This window comes from Pleurodeles waltl, chromosome 12 (genome assembly GCF_031143425.1).
Source record: "Pleurodeles waltl isolate 20211129_DDA chromosome 12, aPleWal1.hap1.20221129, whole genome shotgun sequence".
In the NCBI taxonomy this organism is placed as follows: domain Eukaryota; kingdom Metazoa; phylum Chordata; class Amphibia; order Caudata; family Salamandridae; genus Pleurodeles; species Pleurodeles waltl.
Genome location: NC_090451.1, coordinates 118,556,332 through 118,562,331, shown reverse-complemented (window position 1 = coordinate 118,562,331; position 6,000 = coordinate 118,556,332). Strand labels below are relative to the sequence as shown.

At 43.6% G+C, this 6,000-nt stretch overlaps 1 non-coding gene across 1 annotated transcript; it reads right to left on the bottom strand.

The window, feature by feature from the left end:
• Positions 1–1,510: 1,510 nt before the first annotated feature.
• On the bottom strand, positions 1,511–1,585 carry TRNAI-AAU (transfer RNA isoleucine (anticodon AAU)). The gene has a single exon. It is a non-coding gene; the product is annotated as a tRNA-Ile (tRNA).
• Positions 1,586–6,000: the final 4,415 nt, after the last annotated feature.

Sequence of the window (6,000 nt, the reverse complement as noted above, 5' to 3'; positions counted from 1 at the left end):
AAGTTATTTTCCTATTTTCTATCACCTTGCTGAGAACAATTGGGGAGCTGGGAGCCTTAAAATGCTGTCCTCTCTTCATTTGATACTTTGGAAGATGGGGTAACTTTAAGGCCTAGCCCTACCTTTGCTGCAAAGGTTAAGTCTATTTTTGATAGATCTTAGGAAATAATTCTTCCTTCTTTCATTCCCTCTCCTTCCTCTCCGGAAGAACATTTGTTGAATACACTTGATGTTTAAAGAGCTCTTTTCATTTATGTCACCAGGCCTCTGCAGTTCAGGAAAACCGACTCCTTGTTTGTGACTTTTGGACAGCCTGGAAAAGACAAGAAGGTGACTTTTATGACTCTGAGTAGGTGGATTAAGTTGTCAATTTTTCTGGCTTTGCAAGGCTTTTTAGAAAATCTTCCAGGTCAGGGATGGTCTACGAGAGGAATGGCCACCTCCTGGGTTGAATTCCAGTGAGTAACAATCTAGGAAATTCCTAGGGTGGTTACTTGGGCCTCAATGCATACATTTGTGAAGCATTATCGCTTAATAAATTTTCTGTTTTGCATTTGAGTACCAATGTTTTGAACTCTGCATTACCCTAAGTCCATCTTGTCCTTGTCACAAACAATACATCCTGCCCACCTTCCCATCAGTCCTTTGGCAAGGGCTTGGAACCCAGGTTGGGTGCATGGCGCTAGCATTTAAGAATCCTCCTGTTCTTTCTTCCTCTTGGAGGGTGACATCACTTTACTTTGTAATGACTGTCACAAGGACGCAATGGACTGAGGCTAATGAAGATTACTAATAAGTAACCAACGCATCACCACTCTTTCTGAATGTGCGTGGCTCATTCTGCAGGACTTGTTCTTTGTATGATTCCTGGATTTTCAGAAGCCCTTTGATGGCAGCACCCCCACACTCAAAATTGTTTCAGCACCACTGGACAAGGGTCAGTTGTCATGCTCATCTGCGGCGTAAATTTGCATTGAAGTAGTCTAACTCCCCAGGTCCTGTCTTTTGCTCAATTTGCCTTTGTGAGTTTTCTCTCAATCGCTGTTGATTTCCTTTGATCTTTCTTTCTTCTTTCACTTCACCTTCGCCTTCAGTGTATCTTTCGGCCCTGTTAAGAGACACGCCCCCTTGTAGCCACTTCTATACTTCTGTCACCTAATTATTTTCCTATCCTTTCCCCTGTAACGTTGCCGATCCTAGCTATAGCATGGACTATCCAGAATCTGTTCACCTGAGTTATGTTCCTCTTATCCCCACGCATCTAATAATCAGCTTTTGGTCTCCCTCCACCTCTCACGTGACATAGTCTGAGCCAGTGTCTCCATCTTGGAGAGACAATCTCTTGCACTTCTGTTGTTCTACTGGCGCTGCCGGCATGAGCTTTGGTCAGAAGATGGCAAAAGAAGGACTAATGGAAAGTGAACGTGTACTGGAGCAACAGAGTGTATGGATTTACAAGCGTTTGATTAAATGAGAAAAAAGAGTTTACTTGAGAGAAAAAAACTTAACTTGGCCCGTACGGGGATCGAACCCGTGACCTTGGCGGTTATTAGCACCACGCCCTAACCAACTGAGCTAACCAGCCATGAGTGACAGAGTTTATCCTTTTTCCATGACATGCATATACACAGAAGAGTCGGTCTCACTATCGCAATTCCTTCATACTTTTCTCCCTCCGTCCTAGTCTGGATTGCAATAACAAGAGCTGTTGAGTGCTGCACGCCAGCCTCAGTGCCTCTTCTTTTCAGTCAATGTCACTGTGTGCTGTGATATGTTTGTAACATTGGTTGTTGCTGGAAGGGAAAGTAAAGGATGGATAGGATTTGTATTCTTTTACAACAAAACCCAAAATGCATCGGCTTGCTTGCTCATTAAGTTGACAAGCCAGCTGCTTTTGAGATATTCTAATTATAGTGGTTATTCGGCGTTGGAGGTAAGAGAGTTGTTTTTAGGTCTGGCCGTTCCTTCTGCTTTAAATTACTCTAGTTCATGTCAACAAAGTAACAACAAAACATAGCCAACGGTTTGTTGCTCAAGCCTTACCTACTGCACCTTCCACATGTCTCTCCTGCCGACCACAGTGCAGGAAATTTGAGTTTGCATTTGCGCAAAGAGACGTACAACACAAGAAGGCGCGCTTTCGTGCACCGGGCACCACCCGGCCTTTGCATTCCTCACTGCCGTGAGATCAGTTTACTCAGCAGAGCATGACGCTACAATTGGTTAGTAAGGCCTGCCTGAACCAGAATAGTATATTTGGGGTCATGTATTTGATTGCATTTTTAAAACAGTAACAGAACTTAACTGCAATGTTTAAATAGGTCTAGACATATTTAAACAGTGTCAATTTGATAGAAGAATTCTGGAAAATTCAGAGGGGAGGCACCAATGTTTTTTTTTCCCTTTGGGTGGATGTGGCATTAAAGAGTTTGAAGACCACTGGTCTAAGTGGACACTAATACACCTGGATCCTCCTGAATTCCTCGCAACAGATGCCAGCAAACCTGGCTGGAGAGCTACTGCGTTGGACTGATCCTGTCGATTCAAGTGGTCTTTCCTAGAGAGTCGGAGGTCATGGAAGTAGATGGAGTTGATGGTAAGCTTCAGGGCTTTGAAGTTTTTCCCATCATCATCTGTCTCAGAAAAATGTGCTAGTAAAGACAGAGAATAAGGTAGCGGGTCTTTTACATTAACCAGCAGTGAAGCATGCATTCAAAATCCCTCAATGCAATAGCAGAACAATTGGGCTATTGGGGCAGAGATCAACCTGTTGCATACGTCGGCAGTACACATCAAGGGCACCGACAATGTGATGGCAGACAGCTGGAGGTTTCCAAATTTGCTGGTAGTTGACGTTATCCAGGTCGTTGTTTTGAGAGATATGGCGAGAGGTTGTGAAACCCTTCTGGATCTCTTTTCAACAAGGACAATGCTCATCTTTGTCGATTCTGATCCAGGTTTCCAGAACAAGGAGCCTAGGTAGTGGACGTATTGGTGATAAAGTGGCTGAGAAGTCTCCTTTATACATTCCCCCCCTTTTTATTGATCCAGAATAGTTCTCTTCAAGTCTCAGCAGGGGGGAGGGAACTTGATTCTTGTTGGCCCTGATTGGCCAGAGATGGTCATGGTTTCCTCTTCTGAACCCCTGTTTCTTCTACCTCCTTGGGTACTGCTCAAGTGTGTCTCTTCTCAGAACGTCGTCCCTGACCTTCTTGCTCCAACTCACTCTATCGCTTTGGAGGTTGAGAAGTCTGGACTGCTAGCAAAGGGTCTTTCCTCTTCCTTAGTGGAGTTAATTCAGCATTCCAGCAGGGCTTCTACTTCGAAGTCTTACTCAAAGAACTGGAAGTCCTTTCAGACGTGATGTTCTGCTCATGATCTTTTGGCACCTACCTGTAGTTTGTCTGCTATTTTGCATTTTCTTCTGAATGGGTTTCACTTGAATCTCTTTCCACTCTGAAAGCTCATTGGTTTGCGATAAAGGCTTTTAGGGACTTTTCTGAACTTTCATCGATGTTACACTCTTTGGTGTCTAGACTGTTATGATCTTTTGTCAATGGTAAGAACAATGAAAAATCCCTTTTCTCCAACTCAGAATCTTCCTACTCTTTTATAGGCTTTGCAATTTTATCTCTTTGAGGATCTGGATACTGTACAATTAAAGATTGTCTCCTATAAAGTTATTTTCCTATTTGCTATCACCTTGCTGAGAACAATTTGGGAGCTGGGAGCCTTAAAATGCTGTCCTCTCTTCATTTGATACTTTGGAAGATGGGGTAACTTTAAGGCCTAGCCCTACCTTTGCTGCAAAGGTTAAGTCTATTTTTGATAGATCTTAGGAAATAATTCTTCCTTCTTTCATTCCCTCTCCTTCCTCTCCGGAGGAACATTTGTTGAATACACTTGATGTTTAAAGAGCTCTTTTCATTTATGTCGCCAGGCCTCTGCAGTTCAGGAAAACCGACTCCTTGTTTGTGACTTTTGGACAGCCTGGAAAAGACAAGAAGGTGACTTTTATGACTCTGAGTAGGTGGATTAAGTTGTAAATTTTTCTGGCTTTGCAAGGCTTTTTAGAAAATCTTCCAGGTTAGGGATGGTCTACGAGAGGAATGGCCACCTCCTGGGTTGAATTCCAGTGAGTAACAATCTAGGAAATTCCTAGAGTGGTTACTTGGGCCTCAGGGCATACATTTGTCAAGCATTATCGCTTAATAAATTTTCTCTTTTGCATTTGAGTACCAATGTTTTGAACTCTGCATTACCCTAAGTCCATCTTGTCCTTGTCACAAACATTACATCCTGCCCACCTTCCCATCAGTCCTTTGGCAAGGGCTTGGCACCCAGGTTGGGTGCATGGCGCTAGCATTTAAGAATCCTCCTGTTCTTTCTTCCTCTTGGAGGGTGACATCACTTTACTTTGTAATGACTGTCACAAGGACGCAATGGACTAAGGCTAATGAAGATTACCAATAAGTAACCAACGCATCACCACTCTTTCTGAATGTGCGTGGCTCATTCTGCAGGACTTGTTCTTTGTATGATTCCTGGATTTTCAGAAGCCCTTTGATGGCAGCACCCCCACACTGAAAATTGTTTCAGCACCACTGGACAAGGGTCAGTTGTCATGCTCATCTGCGGCGTAAATTTGCATTGAAGTAGTCTAACTCCCCAGGTCCTGTCTTTTGCTCAATTTGCCTTTGTGAGTTTTCTCTCAATCACTGTTGATTTCCTTTGATCTTTCTTTCTTCTTTCACTTCACCTTCGCCTTCAGTGGATCTTTCGGCCCTGTTAAGAGACACGCCCCCTTGTAGCCACTTCTATACTTCTGTCACCTAATTATTTTCCTATCCTTTCCCCTGTAACGTTGCTGATCCTAGCTATAGCATGACTATCCAGAATCTGTTCACCTGAGTTATGTTCCTCTTATCCCCACGCATCTAATAATCAGCTCTTGGTCTCCCTCCACCTCTCACGTGACATAGTCTGAGCCAGTGTCTCCATCTTGGAAAGACAATCTCTTGCACTTCTGTTGTTCTACTGGCGCTGCCGGCTTGAGCTTTGGTCAGAAGTGGCAAAAGAAGGACTAATGGAAAGTGAACGTGTACTGGAGCAACAGAGTGTATGGATTTACAAGCGTTTGATTAAATGAGAAAAAAAGAGTTTACTTGAGAGAAAAAACTTAGCTTGGCCCGTATGGGGATCGAACCCCCGACCTTGGTGTTATTAGCACCACGCTCTAACCAACTGAGCTAACCGGCCATGAATGACAGAGTTATCCTTTTTCCATGACATGCAGATACACAGAAGAGTCGGTCTCACTATCGCAATTCCTTCATACTTTTCTCCTTCCGTCCCCTGTCTGGATTGCAATAACAAGAGCTGTTGAGTGCTGCACGCCAGCCTCAGCGCCTCTTCTTTCAGTCAATGTCACTGTGTGCTGTGTTATCTTTGTAACATTGGTTGTTGCCGGAAGAAAAGGAAAGGATGGATAGGATTTGTATTCTTTTACAACAAAACCCAAAATGCACCGGCTTGCTTGCTCCTTAAGTTTACAAGGCCAGCTGCTTTTGAGATATTCTAATTATAGTAGTTATTCGGCGTTGGAGGTAAGAGAGTTGTTTTCAGGTCTGGCCGTTCCTTCTGCTTTAAATTACTCTAGCTCATGTCAACAAAGTAACAACAAAACATAGCCAACGGTTTGTTGCTCAAGCCTTCCCTACTGCACCTTCCCATGTCTCTCCTGCCGACCACAGTGCAGGAAATTTGAGTTTGCATTTGCGCAAAGAGACGTACAACACAAGAAGGCGTGCTTTCGTGCACCGGGCACCACCCGGCCTTTGCATTCCTCACTGCCGTGAGATCAGTTTACTCAGCAGAGCATGACGCTACAATTGGTTAGTAAGGCCTGCCTGACCAGAATAGTATATTTGGGGTCATGTATTTGATTGCATTTTTAAAACAGTAACAGAACTTAACTGCAATGTTTAAATAGGTCTAGAC